The 12,500-nt window shown below is 34.7% G+C and overlaps 1 protein-coding gene across 1 annotated transcript in view; it reads right to left on the bottom strand.

The window, feature by feature from the left end:
- Positions 1-12,500, bottom strand: part of LOC106873422 (allatostatin-A receptor) — a 224,638-nt gene that overhangs the window by 37,958 nt on the left and 174,180 nt on the right. The window contains exon 3 of the mRNA XM_014920777.3: positions 2,520-2,631. The gene's annotated coding sequence lies outside the window, so the exon portion shown is untranslated. The remainder of the gene's footprint in view (positions 1-2,519; positions 2,632-12,500) is intronic.

Genomic DNA, 12,500 nt, shown 5'->3' with positions numbered 1-12,500 from the left:
GAACCAATTTATCTGAAATATTGCATATCCTATTGTTGGACCAGCCTGGAATATTAACGTGTTAAGTTTAATGGATTTGCTTGTATATGGAAAATTGTTTGAGTTTAACGATACAAACTCATTAGTAATTCTAGATTTGATCATATTATCTGGACTATTATGATCCCTGGCATAATCTCAGTTATCTCAGGCGATTCGCACTTATGAATACAAAAAAAAAGATGTATATATTTAAAATATCATCAAGGAAACATGAAAATTATCAGCCGAACTGATACATTTTGCTTACAATTGCATCTCGTACTACAACCTATTCTACTGAAAAGAATATCGTATACCATGTGGGCGAAGCAAATGATCATATTTTCGATATCGGTTGACCATGTGGTAAAGTACAATGTAAACGTTGATCTGCGAACTAATTCAATTGCAAGGGAATTTCTGAAAATTATTTTAAGTTAGATGTCCATCGAATCGTTTAATCTTGTTGAGAGAAAGACATAACAAACTTAATATGGAATATCACACTCTTAACATAGATCTATTAATTCAGGTCATTGTATCGAAAGGAAAAATAAAACTGAGAAAGGTTCTTTCGTTATTTCACATAGTTATCTCATTTCTGATAGGTATATTTGTACATTTCTCAATTTCAATAAGTAACATACATTTGTACACAAGCATATATAAAATGTCATAATATCTCCAGGAGGTAATATTTTTGTATCTTCTTTGTACTATACGTTTCAATATAGAGATGTCATTAAATTCTCTACATCAGTTACTTCAACTTAGCCTTGAATAACATCATATGAACAACTTATTATAAGATTTGCATAACTGCATTTGTTAAATCAGGAACGTGTTCTATAGTTGTTCTCCCTAGACAATGAAAATATTTGCAGCTATAGCTATCGACTTCGCATAGAATTGTCACAGTGTTCTAATACAATATCACTTTTTAGAAACGCAACAAATAATTACATTTTTCAGAGTTTATCCGGGAGGCAATTAACATTTGAGGTTAAAATAGTCTTAAATCATACATGCCAGATTATTAATGTATATATAAATCACGTGTATACTTTCGTAGGCACACCTACATACAAACACACATATATGCACATACACACGCACGCAAACACATAGATAAACGTAATTATTATTCTTAAACAAGTATGGTATCTTTAGTGTCTTCGAAGTTTCTGCCAGCTAAGCCATCGTCGGACAGTCCACACACGCATACACACAACCGCGCACGCATATATTTGAAGAGCAGTTTTAAAACGTGTACTGAATACACAAATATGTCAAAATTTGGTCATGTTTATTTACGTTTTCCCGTAGCTGTGTATCAAATATGTTATAGTTCGACTGGAACAGTAAAGCTCTAAAGTTCAACTTTGTTATTAACTCTTGCGTGATGATCTGAAATCGCTTTAGTTTCTCAACTACACTTTTTAATTGATGGTACATTATACTTAGATTTTCCCGGTGAGTGTTTTATGCCCACGTCTACGCAATTATGATGTGTATATTTTGTATTTCTCAGCTCCTATTAAAGTATTCGCATTACTTCTAAAATCAGAGTTGTATTTCAGTGGGAATGCCATAAAATAGAAAATTATTTTTTCGCGTTGATGTTTCCTCTTCATTTACATTTTCCTTGTTATGATTTATAGAGTGTTGCAACCGATCTCTACAGCACTTACACAGCGTACCTAGTCGTTTCGATAACATGGGAACTAAACCCCCATATTTTTAATCATATTATACACGCACTCACATATATATGTCTTAGTCTTTGGTCTTTCTATAAATTTCACTTTGTCTCTATAGATACCTACCTACATACATACATACATACATACATACATACAGCCCCACACACACACACGCATATAAATATGTGTTGTTAGTGGTGAGTATGATATGTTAGTGGTGAGTCCAAGCGTAGGAAGCTGGTTTGGTTCAAGCATTTATGTTGGTAGCACAAATGGTGGAAAGAAGGTGGATAATATACGATTGAACAAGCTTATTAATATCGTAAGTTACAGTTTTCCTGAAACGAAAGAAGTATTTCGAAAACATGCCGATCACCATAGTACTCATGATTTACCAACTAACCTCCTAAAAGTGAGAATGAAAATAAAAACAAAAAAAGCAAAGGATTTTCAAAGGTAAAACACAGACAACGACCCATTTATAGTACAGTGATACTCGTTGCGTTAGATGTAACAGACGGAAAACTGGCTTTGCTAATCTTCATGATCTGAAGACAAGCTAAGAATATTTTCTCTATGATACATCTAACGTAACAAACATCAATTTAATTTGCAACGGTAGTAGTTCGTATTTTACTTGTGGCATAACTTACCTATCTACATATAAATTAAATTACAGTACAATTAAAGCGAACTAAAGCTGCATTGTAATATCAGATATCCAAAAGGTGTTAGACATAACACGAAGGGTATTGTTCAGATGAAATAATTTACATATGAAATATTTTGAAATACCTGAAAGCTGTTAAATTATTCAGCTTGGTGTTTTTGATATTGATTCAGCATCTTCGGCATTGTAGCATGGACAATCTTGTGACTCAGATGCATCAATGGCATTTAGGTAGATCTAGAATAGAAATATAGATATTAAATGAAATATTTGTTGAAGGGATATTGTGATGTCATATAATATTACAGGGAAAAATAATAACGAGACCATGAAGCTGAATTTTGGTAAAATAAATATTAAAGGAGAATGATAAATGAGGAAATTAATATTGAATAAATATTAAAATAACCAAGAAATTGTAATTGGAAGAGGAATAGATTATCAAAAAAAAGAAAAGGAAAACGAAATGAAACAGGCAAAAATGACAAAATCCAAATACATCACAGAAAATTACAAGAGAAGTGATATTGATCTGTTTAAATGTGTAAACAATTCAAAATAATATTTTTCGAATATAATATGGATAACTTATAGGATTCCATGAAAATAAAGCAAGTATTTATGGACAATAATTTCAGCGAGAAATAATTTTCTATTTGGGGATTCTGCAAATAATGCGATTTTCAAAGTATAATCTTTAAGTGCTACCAAAAAAGCTCATTAATGTCTTTCTCCACCAATACGAACGCAAAATCAATGAAACAGACGCATTTCCACATACACAGTATAACAGACAAAGCTATATATATATATGTATATATATATATATATATATATATATATATATATATATATATATATATATATATATATATATATATATATATATGTGTGTGTGTGTGTGTGTGTGTGTGTGTGTGTGTGTGTGTGTGTGTGTGTGTGTGTGTATGTTTGTGTGTGTGTATGTATATATATATATATATATATATATATATATATATATATATATATATATATATATATATATATATAAAGACGTGTGTGTGTGTATGCATTTATACATCGTGCGTGTGTGCGTTTGTGTATTCTTTCTACGCCTATTACTTATTGCATTGCTTTCTTTAGCCGAACCGCTAAGTTATGGTGAGGTGAACACGCTAGCATCTGTTGTCAAGCGATGGTGTGGGGACACACACAGACATACACGAACACACACACAAGCACACACATATATATACACGACGGGCTTCTTTCAGCTTCCGCCTTCCAAATCCACTCGCAAGGCTTTGGCCGGCCCGAGACTATAGTAGAAGACTGTTGCCCAAGTGGTTGTTACGCAAGCTACATACAACACAGCCACACCTGCGTCTATATATGTTAGGTGTCTCTGCACTCATTTCACTTCCACGACAGGGAAACCTGCGGCAAGTACATAGTATGGGAGCTGTCGATGCACAAATCGGTGGTTTTTCAATATATATTGGAACTATAGCTGAATATAGGGAGATACGGCCTACATTCATAGTTTGTAAACTAGAAATTATCTTGATGGTCTATGTTTTTGTAAAGACATGTTTATCATAACGTAGTTGCCACGAATGGTCTGTTGTTTAAATAGATTTATTCAACTTTTGGTATTAGTATGTCTTCCCCATAAAGAGATCTTTTTCGTCTAACTGGAAATATAAAAAAATCGGTTCAAATATAATTTGTACTCTGCAGAGGAACGCATATTCAATCAGTGGCTTTTACTAGAAAGCTTCCAAATATGTCCGGCATCCATGAGCCTAATCGAGAAACCATTAGCCTCTTGCTTGTGGCAACCAGGGATTTGAGCCTATACTCTCTCACTACCAGTTTATACACAAGGTAAATTTCCAACAGAAAGAGTTCATTAAAGTAATAAATACTATTTTAATATGACGTCTGATAAAGGAACCTCGATTTTCAATCTTGTTCGTGCTCTTAAACCGTAACATATTGCACCAAATGGATATAACTTTGCGCAATACCACGAATACTAAACATATTCTCGATGCTAAAATTAAGTCTTTCTCAAAGTATGACTCAAAATATATTCTGCTTAACATAGTTTTCCGTGTTTTTTAATCAAAGAAAGTTTTGGCATACTTATGACATTAGTAATATCAATTAAGATTCGTAAACCTGTTGTAATTGTCTATTTCTTTGTGATCGATGACATCAAATATGCCCTCGCCACCAAAATTATCTAGTGGCATCTCCGTCATGTTGACTATATTTAAATCATTATCGTCATCGAACTCAATGTAAATGACGTCATTTATTATGCGTCTGTCTTATAGATCAATATTCCCAAGCCATGCGTTTTCTTAATTATAATGGCGCTATACATAGAATATATGACTGTAGATAAATTATAATGGAAACTTTTAATGAGCGTTTCGAAAATTATTAAAACGAATAAAACATTTCAAAAATTTTTCCTTCATTAATCAAGTTCTCTGATAATACTCCCACTAAAATTCTTCTTACAATAGGCGCAAAGTCGGAATTTTGAGGGGGAGTGCTAGTGCATTAAATCGACCCCAGTGGTCAACTAGTACATATTTCTTCGACCCTGAACGGCTGGAAGGAAAAATAGACCTTCGCTGGATTTGAGCTCAGATTCTAATGCCGAAAGAGCTGTCTCAAAGCATTTTATCCGGTGCGCTGATGATTCTGCTAGCTCGATGCTTTACTTGCTGTTACTGATATTGATACAACGCTAACATCGACAAACACCTATTATATGAAATAGAGATTATAAATGAAGAATGTTGGCAATTCCTAACAAAATAAACATGCTTTCAGCGATAGAGCATTAACTAGAAATGCAGGCAAGTTCTTTAAAATGATAATGGATGGAATCTACAATTAGGAAGAATTAAATAGAAGATAGAAAACCTAACAGGAAACAAAAGTGTATCGGTCGTTAGTGTAAGTGAATCTAACGCAGAAACAGGGAAAACATTAAACCATCTCACGGAAAAAAAGGGAAGATTTGGATAGAGACGAAATTAGATTAAGAATACAGGAGGATGGTCGCAGTGACCAAGATGGATCAAATTCATCAAAATAGCAATGCAAAGTCAAAATAGCAATGATATGATAGGAAAATGTAGTAGGATGTGTCATGTATACATAAGCTAAGGATATAAGGCTCCGGCAAGTAAGCCGAGGCAAATGCCTAGCATCGAGGTGTTCGGCGGGAACGCTGGTTTAGAGAAGGCGCTCTCATAAATGTAGTTATATCATTAGAAAGAAAGTAGGAAAAGAAAGAGATTGGAATAAAAGAAACAAATCAATACAAAGAATGACATCAACGTCAGATGAAATACAGGCATATGAGAGAAAACATTTTCGAAACCTTATATAGATTGGACCAGAAAATTATTTATTAGCATTTGTTAGAGTAAGTAGCAGTGGTAAAAAATTAATTAAAGCGACTAAGACAACAGAACAATGTAGCAATCCAAATGGCACGCAAGATCCCATAATATCAAATTCGAAAATACCAGAACCAGGCAGGCTGTAAAATGTTTAGGTTGATTGCTCAATCAAGAACTGACTTGTTCGTTTATTCAAAGAATCGTGTGTAGGTTAATTCTAAATTGAAGGACTAACATTAAACCAAACTTTAAGAGAAAGAAATATATATGTGATGTGATATGAAACTACAGACTAATAAATTCTTAACCACTATTATGGAAATTTCTAACAAATGTGTTTGCGGATATAATCTAGCCATGCTTTCAGTAAGAAAATTACCTCGAGGGAATGGAAAGAGTGCCGGAAAAAAGTCAAAGGGAACGAAAGACAAATGTTTATCTATGAGATGATCGTAAGAAAACCCGTGCGTAGGAGAACTGGTCTAACAATGGCATGGATTTAGTGAAGAAAAACACATAGTATGGTAGCCTACATAGTATGGCTTCTAAAGACGCTCCAAATGCGCAAAATTGCAAAAGCCATCACGAACTAGCAAGAATAAACATCAAAAACATGACTAAAAGAAGCAATAAACTCCAACTTCGCAAAATTGAAATAGATTAAATATTTCCCCTTGTGTTTTTCATTGGTCATATCTCACTCTACTAAAAACTGAGATTTTGCTATCAGGACAAAGAACGGGAGAGTATACCGAGAACGAAAGGTAGACATCAGAGAATCTTTACTATAAAATTGTAATTAAAAACAATTATAAAAGTAGGAATTGAAAAAAATTGAAATGTTGGATATCGAGTGCGTAACAAAAGCTCCGTGTTTCGGTAATGTAAAAGGTAAGAGAATACACAAGACACGTAACGTTGTAGAACGCTGCTTCACATCTAATAATTCAATACTAGAAGAACAGCAAACTGTCAACGTAGAAGAGTTAATAACATAATAATATTATGATCATTATATTAAGAAAACTAAGTTCCGCTCAAAAGTTAGCAGAAGGCCAGCCGTTTTGAAGGGAGGGGGTAACTCGAGGTTATAACTCTAGAACTCCACTGGTGTTTTATTTTATCGACTCCCAGATGCTTAATGACAACACGGACCTAGGCTTGATTACATCTTAGTACTTTAACAAAGTACTTTAACAAATTCTGTTACACATTTCCTCGATGCTACAATGATTTAGAAACAAATCATCATATATGAACACCTTAACTTAGGTATAACAGAAGCATTATAATTGGGAATAGTTGATGGGCATTTTATTATATCGACCCCAAAATAAATAAAGATGCGTTACCTAATAGCACAAACTGTTCTACCTGGTGCTCTTACGACTCTTCTATTCCACAGCCATGAAATGCTGCAAAGGCGTACAGCCATGAACTCAAGGCGACTGTTAAATCAACTACGCCGTGTATCAGGCAAATCAATACTAGATCGCTTCTTAAATCTCAAAACTTATTTGAAAGTACAATAGCGAAGGACGGCGGGTGAAGAGCATCCGAAAGTCTGTCATTCGACAAATCACGTGTGTTGTGATTACATTTTATAGTTGTTTTTGTCAGACATGATATCTATGTTTTTTATTTATTCATTTCTTTGCTGAAATACTATCTATATTGACATACCTGTCCCAAAGTCTTTTTTTACTTTTATTTCCTGACAGTTGACTTTATACAGTGTATCTGTCTTTTAGCAAATGGTTATTTTTCTGATATATTGTTGTTGGCTGCCGTTTTTGTACATTTCTATATTGTTATCGTGCAATATTATTTTCTATGTAGTTTACTTGTCTGTCTTTGCTGCTTAAAGTGTAATGTTTACTGTCTTCTTGGTATCTATCTTGATATATATATATATATACAGATATACATATATAGACATGCTTACACACACACACGCATGTATAAATATACGCACACACACACATGCACAAACACATACACGCGCACGACACACGTATGTACACATATGAATATATGTATTTAAGTCACATATCTTCAAAATTTTCAAACACATTGGAATTTTCCAGTCAATATATTTTAATGCTACCCCAGACGAAAAAGTCATATTGTTATACAAGTAAAGATTTGTTGAGAAAATGATATGCAAATTATATGATTTTTCAAAATTCATTTCTGTTTTTCTTTTCTGTTGCCATAAGCGGTAAATACAATTCTGCAATGAAACCTTAGTAAGTGCAATAACCACTAAAAAGAACTGCTTTCATTGAGTTCAAGAAACATACCATAACCTCACCACTTAAAACACACGAAATGTAGAAGTAGTAGTAGTAGTAGTAGTAGTAGTAGTAGTAGTAGTAGTAGTAGTAGTAGTAGTAGTGGTGGTGGTGGTGGTGGTGGTGGTGGTGGTGGTGGTAGTAGTAGTAGTTGTAGTAGTCATAATAAAATTAATAATAATAAATGTAATGATGATGATGATGATGATGATGATGATGATGATGATGATGATGATGATGATGGTGATGATGATACGAAGATGCGAAAGAGTCTTCCATGAAAATACAGAAATAAAAATAAGGAAGAAAATATTCTACAGAAACATAAACAAAAACATTTCAAGAATATCAGAATATCAGAAATTCAGTCATTCTAAGAAGGAAAATGGAGCAGCCAAGGAGAACACAAGAAAATATGTTGAATAGATAAATAGTGTAAAAAAAAGGACGAGCGAAACAGCACCATGGACATGGCTCACCAGCATCAACAAGGGGATTACGGAGATTACTGAAACTGGAAAACACCAGAAAGAAGCAAGTTCCCCAACTTTTAGCTGAAATATCTCACCAGTACACACGCACTGATAGCAGCAGCATGTAACTTAATAAATTGCAACCTAGAATCGACATTAAATTGGACGTTAGAAAGGCAGGCCATGATAATGTTCAAAGCAAAAACATCATACACCCACAAAATCATAGAAATGTGTTTTTGTGTGTGTGTGTTGTAAAATCTGTCGTTCGGAAAGCTCTAGTACGAGGGATTCCGAAAAGAAACTTGTATTGGGTGTTGGAGTCGTAGTTATGATTATCGTGAAACCTGGGACACAAGGCAAAACCCGAAACCTTATAGAGATCGCTAGGGGGAAACAAATGCAGGTAGCAGAGAAGGGTAGAGGGCAATACTGCTACAATTGGAGAAATGCATAAAAGCTTTCAACTTCCAGCAACGAAAGGTAATGACAGCTAAAATTTAGGACCCAATAAATACCAACGCAATTACTTCATTAGCACCAACAACATGAGTAACCGCATGCCAAACATCCACAGCAGCTACAACAACAGACAACAACCATAACAACAAAAATTGCAGAAAAAGCTACAGAACTGGAAGAAGCATCGACGGCAACGAAACAATAATATCAAGAATTCAAATAATAACAACAAAAGTATCACCTCTCTGAAGACCCATCAGATCAGCATCAACAACAGTAAATGAAAACTCCCAGACAACGGTAAAACAAAATAATAATAATAACTCACAAGCTAAACCAGTAAACGCTTGGAAGCACCCAGATGTGTGTAGCGAAGGGTAGCGATTAGGGGCATAAATGGTGAAAATCTATGTTGTGAAATGAAGAAAATGAAACAAAATGACGGGAGATAACAGCAAAACGAGGACATTCTTTTGAGCAATAATGCACTAGCACCACCTTAACAACAGCTACAGCAATACTATGGATAGAATCATCCCCATCACCACTACCAACCCTATCACTGATCCCGCCTTTCACATGCACGTTCACGAACTAATTAATACACACAACAGACAGAATGCTCATCACAACACGAAAAATTTGATTCACTACTCAGCTATAAACACATGCATTAAACAAGTAATGGATCAAAACCACCAACGTATATGCATCATGCACGCATACACTGGAAGGCGCGCACACACATACATGCCGACACACGCATGCACACACATATACACCCATGCACACTCATATACGCATGCACGCACATATGCATGCACATAGACACACGGACACACATATGGATATAACTATACCCATGCATGTAAAGACACTCATGCATGCAATGATGCGATTGAAAGAGTGGACTGCATAATCTTTGGACAGAGTTAGTCAAAATCTACACTGTTTAATATGTCGGCATTATAGAATCAAAAGTGTTGACAAGTGACGAAGCTCCACTGAGGCTATAACTAAGGGATAAAATGTAGTGATTCCTTGGAATCTTCGAATACATACAGACAGAACGACCAAAGCTAATAAACCGAATATTGTTGTGAAAGACAAAGGCAATAATGTCTGTTTATTGATTGACATGAATATTCCTTGTGATCATAATATCACAGCGTAAAAATTTCACAAGCTCAGAAAAGAGAAATATTTGCTCATTGAAAACGAAAACAAAAAAAGGTATCTCAAAGCAGCTACAATACTAGAGAAAGTAGGAACACTAGGAATGATAAAAAGGGACTGAAAATTATGTGATATCGACCCTTGACTTACCATCCATGTAAGAAATGCAAATAAATTTAACTGGAAGGTCAGGCGTATGAATTATTTTTTCCCAGATACCATGATTTTGAATGTGAATAGTGAGTTTCTTTAACCTAGGTGTCGGGAAGCTATTCGGCAAGAAGTGGAAACAAAATTGAAAGAAGAAAAAAATATTGGCGATGATTAATGATAATTTTAATATTTCTTTATTGTCTATGAATAGAAAACAAACAAGTTACAACTCACTTGAGAAATCTATTATAATGGGTAGCGGATAGTAGGACGCGTCAATATTTTCGTATAGAAATGGCGGCGAGCTGGGAGAAACGTTAGCACGCCGGGTGAAATTCTTAGCAGTGTTTCGTCTGTCTTTACGTTCTGCGTTCAAATTCCTCCGAGGTCGACTTTTCATTTCATACTTTCGGGGTCGATTAAATAAGTACCAGTTATGCACTGGGATCGATGTAATCGACTTAATCTCTTTGTCTGACCTTGTTTACCCCCCTGTGGCTAATAAAGAAATAAGCATTTTCGTATAGAATTAGCGGCGAGCTGGCAGAGTCGTTAGCACGCCGGGCGAAATGCTGTCTTTACGTTCAAATTCCGCCGAGGTCGACTTTGCCTTTCGTCCTTTCGAGGTCGATAGACTAAGTACCAGTTACGTACTGGGGTCGAAACAAATAAATTAATCTGATTACGCAGCACTTAGACACCACCAACTTCAAAGACACTGGTAGACTATCATTCTGACCTTTGCCCAGCCTGATCACAAACAATGAACTGCGATTCCTGAATGTACCTGTGATTATTTGTGAGATTGTGTGACTATCGATTCATTTCTTATCTGTGAAATGTACTTCGTTTTCAGTATGTAGCGTTATAAATTTGCTTTCATAAACATACATAAATTTCGTGTTCGATATTTTTATTGCCAGCTCCAGTGAAATAAGAGTTACATCTAAGTTCTTTTTTTCTCTTCACATCATACAACATATAAGACATATTTATGCACCAAATCCGGTGTACAATGCTAGTAAGATAACGGATATGTTATATGTATGTGCAAGCACACAGACGCATACACACACATTCACACAAACACATACACATACATAGCTATACATGTCTAGATATGTATATATGTTTATATAAATATATATACAAAGATATATGTGTATATATATATTCATATATATATATATATATATATATATATATGTATGTTTGTATGTATGTATTTATGTATCTATCTATTCATCTATATGTATGTGCACACACACACACACACACACACACACACACACACACACACACACACACACACACACACACACACATATATATATATATATATATATATATATATATATATATATATATATATATAAATACCGTTCCATATATCACACTTAACGCGCATAAATGGTTAAAAACTTTGAGAGTTCGGAATCCGTGGAGAGAGAAAGATAGAGAGCGAGAACGAGGAAGAGACAGAACATTTCGTATAAACATATAGTGTTAAGAATCATGGAAATATATCAATACAAAACGAAATGTGTGACAGCGGTGTTTGAATTGCTAAATACGAATTTCTACTTTTTTGAGCATCTTCAGTAGCAACATCCTCTAGTAATTCCCGGTCAGACAAATTTCAGCACTACTGATTCTGAAAATCAGTGATCAACGGATCGCAATCATCGCAATTAGTTGGCCGGATGGATAAAAAGTCGTAGAGGGATTAGAGAAGAGTAAAAGGAAAATAGTTAGCGTAAGAAGTTCAAGTCGACTGAAATTGAAAAACTGAAATTGCGATGGGGGACGATAAAGATCTTAAACGTTCAGTTGTGAATATACTCCAAATACATCATACATGCTTACACATAGACATTCACACACATGCACACATGCACACGCAAATATATTCGCCCAAATTCATATAAATACCCGTACTCACGCTTGCAGAAACACACACACAAACCTATAAATCTCCTCCCGTCAAAAAAAAAAAGACCTCAGGCGTAGGCAAATTTGTACGAGTATGAATCAATTGAAGCCAGGTCTGAATCTCTGATTGCACTCACACATCAAGATTTGTTTATTCGGTCACCAAAATGTTCACAATTTATACTCCACTTCTGAGAGCGAGTACG

Source organism: Octopus bimaculoides, chromosome 16 (assembly GCF_046866305.1).
Source record: "Octopus bimaculoides isolate indiv1 chromosome 16, ASM4686630v1, whole genome shotgun sequence".
NCBI lineage: Eukaryota > Metazoa > Mollusca > Cephalopoda > Octopoda > Octopodidae > Octopus > Octopus bimaculoides.
The sequence above is the reverse complement of the archived record's forward strand: the minus strand, read 5'-3'. Positions and strand labels throughout refer to the sequence as shown.